Source organism: Oreochromis niloticus, unplaced genomic scaffold (genome assembly GCF_001858045.2).
Source record: "Oreochromis niloticus isolate F11D_XX unplaced genomic scaffold, O_niloticus_UMD_NMBU tig00007819_pilon, whole genome shotgun sequence".
NCBI classification, from domain to species: domain Eukaryota; kingdom Metazoa; phylum Chordata; class Actinopteri; order Cichliformes; family Cichlidae; genus Oreochromis; species Oreochromis niloticus.
Window position 1 is genome coordinate 89,099 of NW_020328784.1, and position 11,918 is coordinate 101,016.

General features: G+C 39.6%; 1 long non-coding RNA gene across 3 annotated transcripts; it reads right to left on the bottom strand.

The window, feature by feature from the left end:
- Positions 1 to 3,238: 3,238 nt before the first annotated feature.
- On the bottom strand, positions 3,239 to 11,502 carry LOC109201584 (uncharacterized). Of its 3 annotated transcripts, none has more exons than XR_002061635.2 (3): positions 11,215 to 11,502; positions 10,539 to 10,655; positions 3,239 to 3,272 (listed from the first exon to the last, which is right to left on the bottom strand). It is a non-coding gene; the product is annotated as an uncharacterized LOC109201584 (long non-coding RNA). The 3 variants fall into 3 exon arrangements; XR_002061634.2 differs by having other exon boundaries at positions 10,539 to 10,726; XR_003218380.1 differs by lacking the exon at positions 11,215 to 11,502 and having other exon boundaries at positions 10,539 to 10,794.
- Positions 11,503 to 11,918: the final 416 nt, after the last annotated feature.

Here is an 11,918-nt window from a genome sequence, read left to right on the forward strand (position 1 = left end):
AAGATGAACACAACCTGGAAGTCTTCAAAGCTGCAGATTCCTGCTTCTTTGGTTTCAGTAAAGAAGTGATGAACAAGTTCCACCAAGCTGAACTTTTCCTCTTTCAGCACATTCAGCTCTCTGAAAGTGAATGGAAATATGAACTGGATGTCCTGGTTGGCTTTGTCTTCAGCCCAGTCCAGGGTGTATTTCTGTGTTAAGACTGTTTTCCCAATGCCAGCCACTCCCTTTGTCAGCACTGTTCTGATTGGTTCATCTCTTCCAGGTGAGGCTTTAAAGAGGTCTTCTTGTCTGATTGTTGTTTCTGGTCTGTCTGGTTTCCTGGATGCTGTTTCAATCTGTCTGATCTCATGTTCATCATTGACCTCTGCAGTCCCTCCCTCTGTGATGTAGAGCTCTGTGTAGATCTGATTCAGAAGGGTTGGGTTTCCTGCTTTAGCGATCCCCTCAAACACACACTGAAACTTCTTCTTCAGGGTGGATTTAAGGTTACAATGACAAACTGCAGCTTGAAGTTCTGAATGAGAAGAAATATAAACACTCAATTCCAAAAAGAATGAATCTTTAAAACATGTTGCTCCATCTCATAAGACATCAGTAAATGTCTCATTTATCCAGCAGCTTAAATCTTTACAGAAATCCTCTTACGTCTCTGCAGACGGTCAGCCAGCTCCTCCTGCTTCATTCTCCTCAGGAAGTCCACTGTGATCTTCATAAATGCCTCTCTGCTGCTGCTCCTCTGACTCTCTAAGCATTCTGGGTAATCTGAACTCAGAACCTTCTGGATCTTCTTCAGCTCGTTCTTCACAAAAGTGATGATGTTGTCCTCCAGCAGCTGGAACAGAATATTTATGAATGAGCCAATCAGACTGAAATCATGGAGCCAAACATCAGATCCATGTTGGACACACTGACAATCCACTGGTCTACAAAGAGCAGCATGTAGATGACTGTGGACAGAGTAGATGTAACAGTAGTTGTTGTACATGTACAGACCATAAATATGGAGTCCAGCGGTGTTTGATGCTGCTGGGCAGACTGACCACTGGGAACCTCTGAGCTCTGCTGGTCCACTCTGTGGAGGAACCATGGAGAATTAGTTCAACACAGGATAAAGATCCAGGAGTTTCTGCTCAAATAACTTCATCTGAATCAAGTCTGTCAAGTTTTAAACTCTCAGATTGTGAACATATCAGTAATGTTCAGTCTGTTTTTATGGACGTCCTTTCAGTGGTGATGTCAGGGATGATTTTTGAAGAAGCTCATTAAACTGAACCATCAGCAGATCACTGCTCCAAAACCAGAACATGATCCGAGGTCTCTCCACCACCAGAACACCAGCTTTACTAACGTGGTAGATCAGTGTAGTACAGATCAATAACTGATGAGTCATTTGATCAAAATCACTGAGTGCTTCACATCTGACCCTCTGATGTTTCTGCAGACATTTTGCATATTTAATGAATGTGTGAAAGTTTTACATTCATTCTATGAATACAGTGGAAATGTTGTGTTATTGTCACCATGTTTTTTCCACCATCATAAATTCTTAAGTTCAGAAAATTTGATTCTTTTTTCACAGCTGAAAAACAACAACATTTATTCTCTATTGAAATCTGCATCGTCCACTCCAAAGGTCACAATCTGAAGCAGAGGCGGAGGCAGACATTTGAAACACCCGGGGCTTAGCCCTAAAGGGTAGTATGCATGTGGGATTCCGGGGGGGGGGGCAACCAGACCCAGAAATGATCCAGAATTAAAACAGTTCAAAATCAGGACTACTTAGGGCTTAACCAAGACAGAACCAGAATCAGAACTAGATGATAGTAGCACTAAAAATCATCATAGACCTGCACTACACTTATTTTTTAATTCTACCAAAGTACACTATTTAGAAAAGTTTATATAATTATTTAGCCTTGTTGTGCAAACAAGCCTGCATAACTAAATAAATATAGAAGTTGAAAACTAACAAACCTAAAAAGAAACACTAGGTACGAGATACATGAGTACCTATGATACGGTGATACTTTTGGTAAACAACCATTTGACTAACATGTCTGTCTCACCTGCTCTTGTTCCTCTCTCTCCCTCTCTGTGCTGACAATCATCAAATATACAGTTGAAACCAGATATTTACACACTCTTCAGATCAAAACACAAACACTTTTTTAATTGTAACATCAAATCAGACTAAATGTTTATTTTTTTAGACTGATAAATAAAAAAAACATATTTGTTAACTTTAAGAGTAAAGAGAGAAACTATCTGTATTTCTTAATTGTAAACGGCACCAAATTGTATTCAAAATTGAGCCACACTTATGGAGCTCCACAATTCTTTTCCTGGTGTTTTGGTTGACATCTCTTGATTTTCCCATTTCAAAGAAACAGGCTCTGTGTTTTGCCTTATATGCATCCACAGGTGTGCCACCAATTTACTCACATGGACTCTACTAACCTATCAGAAGCTTCTTCAGACCTCTGACCTCTGAAGACACAAACATGATTGGAGAAGCTGTGATCACACAGACTGCAGATAATGCCGCTGTTTCCTGTCAGTAACATCCTCTTAGATTAGAGTTCAGCTTTTTACAGGAAAACAAATGTCCCTGAATGCAACAGTGAGAAACAGTCTGCCTCTGTGGCTGTGACAGCTGCCGTTAGGAGCGTTCATGTGTTTGCAGTTAGACCAGATGTTACCATCATGGAGATGTTAAAAAATCCTGCAGCATCATGTGGCACAAACACTTTGTTCACTGTGTTCATGTCATCTGCGAGCAACAGGAAGTTCATTAATAAAGGCGAGATGGAGACGTGACATCCAGCTGTTACACACATCTTGGCTCACACGACGAAACTTTGTCTAATAAAGCAGCTGCTCTCTGAACACTTTTTGCATTTTAGAGACGATGAAACATCAAAATCATTTAAATCAGAGAGTTCATGTTACTAACAGCTCACCTCTGTGCAGCAGAGACTTTAAAATCAATGATGTGACCAGCAGACCAGTCACTGTGTAAGGACACAGAGCTGGGTGGAGGTCCAGGTGGGTTCCTGTAAATAATGATGGAGCAGTGATGTGAGTGCTGAGCTGTGACATGGAGAAGAGTCATGGACAGTTAGAGATGGTCATCTCACCTCTGAGCTTTGGTCTGGCTCTCATGTTCCCCACACAGAGTGCTTTTAGAGGGAGGGACTCCCTCCTCTCTGTCCTCACACTGATCCATGCTGCTCAATTCACATCAGCTCACACACACTTTCTACCTTCACCTGCAGAGGAAACACAAATCATTCATGTGCACATCAACTGAAATCCTCCTTTCCATCATGTGTGCTGTCCAAATATCAGCTGCTTCTTTCCTGCTTCATCTCAGTGTCAGCTGAATGCAGTCAGACAGCAGTGTGAGGCAGAGGAAGCTGCCATCAGCTGCTCTACTATCAGTCCACTAGATGGAGCCGTGAAGCACACACGATGCATTCACTGACACACACTGATTCACTGTAACTGGAAGCTTCAGTGGGAACAACATTTTAAACATTTCAGCTGATCCATGATTCAAAGAGGATCAGCAGAGTTAAAGCTTCACACTAATTATTCCTGCTGAGTTTGCAGAGAACTGTACACACACTGATTTACTGTTTGGGAAACTAGAAAAATGTTAGTCTTGAACTGGATGTGTAATGCAGACAGGGTAGGACCCGAATATAACGGTGAAACACACGGCCCCCTTATATACAAAGTGTATAAACTCAAAATGCACATTTCACTTAAAAATTAAAATGTGAAAATGTGAACAAATCAACTTGTTAGAGAGATTCTTCTCCTGTTGAAAAAAAACAAAAAAAGAAAGAAGTCTTCTCATCAGATACTGATGCTTCCTTCCTGTGTGACAAAAAATAGGAGACAGATGTTTGTTGTTTGTTTTTTAAGTTAATTCCCAATAAAACTGTTTTGTTGCTAACTACATTGCTGTCTGTATTATTGCTGAAGTCCTAAATGATCATGTTTAAAGTGTTTGTGCTAATAACATCAAGTCAGACAGGCATGGAGAACAGCACTGACTGATTAAGTAGTTTAATGTGTAGGTGCTGACCATAAACACATTTTGAATGAAAGCCGGGGAACTTTGGTAGCACAGAAACAAGTGGCTATTCTTTGTGACAATATGGATCACTCATATTACCATTATTTCACCCAAAGGCACCAAATTAATACTCAAAAAAGCTGCAGCAATACACAGAAATATAAACAGTACTTGATGACAACTTTGCTTTTAGCCTTTAACCCTCTGGGGTCCAGGGTATAATTGGCTGTTTTTGACTACTTTTGATTTGGCCTCTATATTTCACCTTTAAAAACTGTTCGTCTTGATAATCTGTTATTTACTTATTTTGACATAATGTGTCAGCACAATTTATCTAAATTCAGACAAAATTTAAAATACTAGTAGAGAGTGATATTTTTGACTGTAAAAACCACAAGCATGTTTAAGGAATCATTTTCATAACTTGAAATGCAAATAGAAATTGGACATTTTTAAAAAATATTTTGCAAACAATAAAATTACATTGGTACTATTTACCTAAAAATGCAGCCAAGGCTCAGACGTTTTTTATATAACCATTTAAAACTATTTACAGAACAATCAGGTGTTCTGCATCAAATAAGAAGGCACACAAATTATTTATGCAACTCCAAAAAATAGTTTGTGTCCACTGTAACAGATGAGAACAGCACAGGGATAAACCTGCAGGTCTGACAGCAGGTGTGTCACTCAGCGTTTACACTGCAAACTGCCTATAGTTGCTTTTTAGCATAATACTACAAAAAATGGTAAATCTGTGATATATGATTGATAAACGTAAAGTTAACTGTATAAACATGTTCAATGACTTTGTTACTTTTAATGATTGGAGAGCACCTGCTTCAATTCGCACTCAATTCAAACTTTAAGTTGCACGCTCACTTAACTTGCGTTTGCACCTTTTGTCCACACGTAAACTGCGTTTCCGTTAACTGAAAACTGAGATTTTTAAAGACACCTGCCAAGGTGGATATTTTCGAAAACTCCGTTTTAGCATTTACGTGTGGACGAGGAAAACAGAGAAAATGCAGAGTCAAAGGTGTGCGCCTTTTTTGATGCCACACTGTGCTATTAATTATTATTTAGTTCAGTCAATAGATCAAGTTTTGTAGTGACTATGAAATATATTGTAATTATCTGTTTCCTGTTTATCCTAGACAGGGCAAAAAAGACTCCAAATTAAAAAAAGATGAAAATGACAGACTGGTGCATTGTGCAGTTCAGCACTGGTGGTACAGAAATAGTCCCTAGTTCATGAATAAATGGGGAGAAATTGTCATGGCCTCCATATCCTCCGCAAGACACATTCAGGATCCACGCCGCAGTAAAGAGGAGAGTTCATCCTGGTGCAATATGGCTCACCTATGCACCAGTGCGACTTCTAATAAGCCATGGTGGGTATCATCTGGATTGGTGTTGTATAAATGTAACAATAAGAAGTTTTTTGTGTCCTAATTTTTGTCTGGCCGTACATTGTGTTTGTACTTCCAGACACATTTCACGAAGCAGAACGCAGTCTTCAGAAATATCTAAGTGAACACTGTGATACGTCTGACCTTCAGTCCGAAGCTGAAACTCAGACCAGTCATAAAAGAAAGCACAAGTAAAACTTTTTTTATTCACAAACATATCCTTGATTGCTTAAAATTTACGATCTTGTCTTTTGTACATATCTGTGGTGCTTGCATACTGAAATATCACCACATAATATATTCCAAAAAGTGGAAGTTTCTAAACTTTTTAAAACTGCAAAGCCGTGCACACTTGTGCACTTCAAAAATTCCTTGTATACTGTACCTTCTTGCACATCTCCGTTTCCTGTGTGTGTGTTATTATAAATCAAACTGTAACTTTAGGAAAAAATATTCCAAAAGCACATTTGTAATTACTTATGACCGTTTTCAACTTATTTCTTTAGACCAAATCCCCTGTACACATATAGTGACTCACAGGATGAGCAGCCCACAAAAGAATGGTTTCCCCAGGCACCTCCAGTGAAAATACCAGGTAATAAAATACTGTCTAGTGTCTTTGTACATGTGTGACACACGGAAACTCTTTTGCCAAGTTGTCTGTATTCCTAAATACACCTTTCACCACTCTGGCAGAACACACAAAACCACACAGCTTTGCGATCTCCCCAGCATGCAGAGTCTGATGTTGAGGCCTTCCCTATAGATGGTATGCTTTTAAAGTTGTTTTAAAGCTGAATCACAATGTCATTGTGCACTTATCTTCAAAACACCAGTTTATACTCCTGAATGTCATCTTGTTGTGATTTGTTTTCCTGTAGATTCCAGAGACTCTGTGAGGCACTATTACAAGGCAAGTTTGAAAATCTTGGAATTTCAGATTTTACATGGTATAAATAGTAAATTGCCTATATTTGTACATTGCTTTAACTAGTCCCTAAGGACCCCAAAGCACTTTACACATTCAGTCATCCACCCATTCACACACAATTCAAACACTGGTGATGGCAGCTACATATACAAATATCAAATATATGTGACAGGCAAAAACTAGCAAACACTTTTAGCAGTTAGAACAACTTATACTTGAATGCAGAATGTTACACCATCACTTATGGATATATTAGTTTTTCGCCTCTCACTGCTTAAGCCATTAATCTTTCTGGAATTGTTCTTTGAAACAGATGCAACCTCACAAAAGATATTAACTATGCTGTCAGACCTGACGAGATCTCTTAACGAACTCCGTGAGAAGGTCAGAGCCATCCGCAATACCAGCTCCAATGAATCGGTAGATGCTGGGGTACTGCCTCTGGATTTGCCCTTGCACAACATTGAGGAGCTAAACAATGCAGAGGCAGCTCTTCAATCACAAGAGGCAAATAAGGCAATGGTAAGTATATAAAGCTTATGTACACTTTGTAACTATAAAGTGTAATAGCTGTCAGATGTGATTTAAATGCATAACGACGGCATGTTGATTAAACATACAAGCACTTGCATAAACATTTAAGACATGAGACACGCTAATTCCATCTCTTAAAATGTGTCTATAGGTGAGACGCTTTGCCTTGATTGGAGGGACCACACTGGAGGTGCGAGTCCGCCGTGTAATGGCTTATGCCATCACAAACGAGCTGGCCTCAGTACTCAACTGGGCAGGGAAAAAAACAAAGGACCAGACGAAGGAAAAAAGGGCATTTAAAGAGACAGCGCTGTGCAGATGCATATTTGGTAAGTTTTACCATTTATTGTAGTTTTATGAGCCTAAAGTGAACAAGAAAGGGATCGATTGATGTGCTTGGTGTGTTTCACATTTCCTATGTCCAGTTTTTGCTATATTACTTTGTCTTTTTAATAACAAGACTTTCATATCCGGTTAATCTGGAGATGGAGTCTTTGGTCTTTGGCTTGTTTAGTCCCCATGTTTATTTTGTTTTAAAGGATGCACGGCACACCATGCTAAGACTTATCACTTTTTCCACTCATAGCTCTTTGGGAATCAAATGCGGCAGTTTCCAGATTTACGCCTGGTGACTTTCATGTTTATCAGCCTGGGAGTTTACATACTTTCTCCCTGCTGAAGACAGATAACAAGAGCTTATTCATGTGCTCTAATTCACTTTTTTTGTTTGTGTGTGTGTGTATTTTTGTCCTAGATGGCCTGACACAGCAGTTAGGGGCAAACTCTATGTCAGAGTTTGTCTTTGCACAGGCAGTGCAGAAATGGCTCCGATACGCCCCAGATCGTATGGGTGGCGCAGGACGCACATCATCCGTCCCCATCCCGGAGTAAAAAGTAAAAACTTATGTGAAACATATAAATTTAAATAGGAAAATGTCTTTTAATAAAGTATTTGGCAAACGAAACATGTCTATTGACCTTTTTTTGTTTAGTTTTTTTCTTCTCTGTTACATCACATGCAATGCTTTCTGATTTTAGGATATTAATATTGACATGATACATTGTGAAACATTTGATTTTTTTAAAGGGTGTCCAATTTGAGGAATAAATACAATTATGTGTTTAGGTGGTTTAAGTATTGATGGAAACATGCAGTAGTTTAGTATTGGTTAAAATAACTATAAAGAAAGATAGATTTCCAGTCATGATTTAACTGTTGTTTTAATGAAAAACAACTGTGCGAAAGAGGTGGAAAATCAACACCATAGCTCAACAGTGTTTCAATATCAGAATCTGACATTGTTTCAATGTCAACAGTATTAGAAAATATAACGTTGAATCAATGTCAGGTTTCAACATTGACTCAACATCAAAACGTTGATGACGTTGTTTCAACGTTAAACAAGGGTGCAAGAGTGACGTTAGGTCAACGTCACACTTCAACGTTGATTCAGTGACATCGCCTGATATTGCCTCAACGTTGTTTCAATGTTTCTGTTAGAAAGCCCACTGTTTACATGTTATTTGCTTGGTTGAAGTGTTATGGTTTGTTTGTAGATAGTGTTTGCGCTGTGGAAATTGATATGTCCTACGTCATTGAACTCACCATATCTATGCTGACGCTCCTTGAATGCACCACTCTGTGCCGTGTGCTGCTAGTCTGCCTTTGCAGCTGCTGATAGCCAGCATTTTCCCTTGTGTCCTCTCATCAGCATCTCGTGGGTTTTGCTTTATTGCTGTGTGTGAATGCCAGAAGGTGGGTTCTGTTTACATGATGTTCTGTATGTCAGATGCTATTGTGTGTATTTGTTCGCTCGTGACTATGCTAATGTTATCCTATGCTAATATGCTAATAAGCTACTAAGCTAGTTAATGCTAATTGTAAATCTTGTAACTGTTGTTATTGTTATATATGAGTGTCGAATACAGTTCCTTGTGCTATCTCTGTGCTAGAATAATGTCTGAGCATGTTGAATGTTTTATGTGTGCTGTACTGATAGTTGCTTTATGTATCGTTATTACAGACCACAGCTGAATAAATCTCCTAAACTTGGAAGCTGCCTCCGTGTTCTTTAACCGGAACACACCCACCATACCTTGCCGCTCTAAATCAAATCAGCTAAACTCCCGGAGACAACATTCTCTCCATTTTAGTTTCCTTGCTATCTGGGTCTGGGTCCGTCGACCCCAGAGGGTTAATCAGAAAGCCTGAAGTTAGCTAGTTATGTATCGGGCTAATGTTTAAAGCTTTCACTTGAGTAAATTAACTCATATCACTGCTAAGTAATGTTAGCTAAGTTCACAGCATATTCCGTAATAGCGCTGCCACACTGCATCACACTCAGTGCATTTCAATCATTTCTCCAGCGAGTTTGATAGCTAGCAAAATAATAATCATAGGCTACGTTCACACTGCAGGTCTTAATGCTCAATTCCGATTTTTTGATCAAATCCGATTTTTTTGTCTGCCTGTTCACACTACACATAAAATGCGACATTAAACGCTCTCCAGTGTGAACGCTCAAAGCGGCCCGCATGCGCAAAAGAAGATGTCACACAGAACTCGCTCTGTTTAGACCCAGAGCAAACAATATTGTTTGACTGATGGCCCTTAATATAAAGACTTCGGACTTTATGTTTCCAGATTTTTGCTTTAAGTTATTTTGTTATTTACATAATAATGTAGATGACCTAATAATGATCCTTTTTGCTGTTTTAGAGGAGCGGTGCTTCAAAGGATAGTTTGCAGATTTCTGTCAGAATCTGCAGAAAATACAGTAAAAATAAAATGTTCACATTTCTCCAACATTGTCTTCCCAACAGTTTCACCGGATGGTAGGAAATCGTTCGCGATGTCCTATCGGGCGCTTCTCCGGCGCTGATAATTGGTGTCTGTCTTGTGTCAGTGACGTAAAAGACGGATTTAATGCGACTTGACCGTTCACACAGCAGTCGCTTTCTAAAACATCGGATACGTATCGGATTCAGTACCACATACGAAAGTGACCCAGATCGGATTTGTGCCGTTCACACTGTCATACCAAGATCGGATACGGGTTGCATAGGGGCGAAAAAATCGGATTTGATGCGCTTTCGCCTGCAGTGTGAACGTAGCCATAATTTTAAGAGATAGCATGTGTAACGTACACATACTGGAAAATTATTTACTAGGACTCACCTATCATGCGACTGGAGAACGCAAACTCCGCCATTGTTGTTTTCCATCAAACACTCATTAAAACAGCCAACTACATGTATACTCATCCCCGACTGTCCGAGGGAGGGGCGGGGTCACATATTGAAACAGACGCAGCCCAGGCAGGGAAATTTTGCTTTTACATTTGCGACTCATTTTATTTCTCTATCTGATAAGAAAACTATTCAATCAGATAGTTATTTATTGTGAATGAAATACAGTTACATTTTCAAGCACTTTTAAGCACCACATCTGAAATTCAGGTTCAAATTTCTCTCTGAAACAAAGTGACAGCAGGCTGAGTCAAAGACAGAAACCTTATATAAACACCAAATGTTCACTTCCTGATCCAGGATTCAAAGAGGACGTTGCACTTACTCAGCTTCTTCCCATGAACGTCTTCACTCTGCAGCTCTCTGCTGTCTGGACCAGGTCTGTGTAGAAACTGAGAAAATCCTCTGTTTCTTCTCCGTAACCGTCCTCTGTGTCTGCAGGCTGAAGTCACATTAAACACTTCACACCAGCAAAGAGTCTGAAGCTCACAGGTCAAAGGTCAGCTGCTGCACCTTGTGTGATATTAATTTGATCAATAATTAACTTGCAGCAGGTTTCTGCTCCAACTCCAACACACTGAAAACAAATCACATGATGTGTGGGTGTGTCTGCAGGCTTCAATAGATGAGCATTTAACACGTCACACCAGCAAAGAGTCTGAAGTTCTCAGTTCAAAGGTCAGCTGCCACACCGTATATAACAATTCACTTTTCAACAGTAGATAGCCTGTAGGCATCTCTGCAGTGATAAACAGTTTACACATTAAACACTGAACCATAAAAGAGGCTTAAGCTGCAGCTCACAGGTCAAAGCTCAGCTGCTGCACCCAGTTATCATTATCTTTTCCCTCTCAGCACTTTCACTTGGCCTTGGGCTGTTTTGACTGAGCTACACTGTATGTGTCAAATGTTGTAAATAAACTGGGAGTGATTTGGTTGTATTGATTTGTTTTTTGGTTTTATGTTTCCATGTAGATGAACGAAGACAGATTCACTCTTACCTTTTCAAAATGGCTATAAGGTAGACCACGTCTATGCTTTTCTGCCTCTTCACAGATAATCCCAGTGATTTTCCTTGGTCTGAAATCTCACCTGATCTTGTGATATTGAGAGTCATCTGCCTTTGAGGCAGCAAACCAAACAGCGTTCTCTAAACTCTTTAACTTTAATATACTTTGATATATTTCAGATTTCTGAGCTCTGCTCTGACTCCGTGCCAGTTGCTCCTTAATATGACTTTAGTTTGATCAATAATTAACCTGCAGAAAGTTTCTGTTCTGACTGCCATGCTGAACAACCCTGAGAACAAATAATATGATGTGGGCTTCAGCACTGAGCATTAAACACAATAAAAGACTCACAAGTTCCTGCTCAAAGGTCAGCTGTCTTTAGATCAATCATTAACCTGCAGCAGGTTGTGGCCTGATGTGTTTGTAAGAGTTTCACTTTCAGGAGAAGATTTAAACGAGTGACATAAATGTGAACTACAAAGTCTGTGACACACAATTTACTGCAAACTGCATGAAATCTGAGCAATGAAATCTGAGCCTGAAGAAATCCAGTCTTCTGTCTGTTGTGGTTGTGACAGCTGCTAGTAGGAGAGTTTGTTTTTAGGAGGTGGAGATGTTCTCAGGACAAGTGCGTAATCGTCTCTTTGTGTAGACGCTAAAAGCTGTGAGCCAAAACTCTGAAACTCTTCACTCAG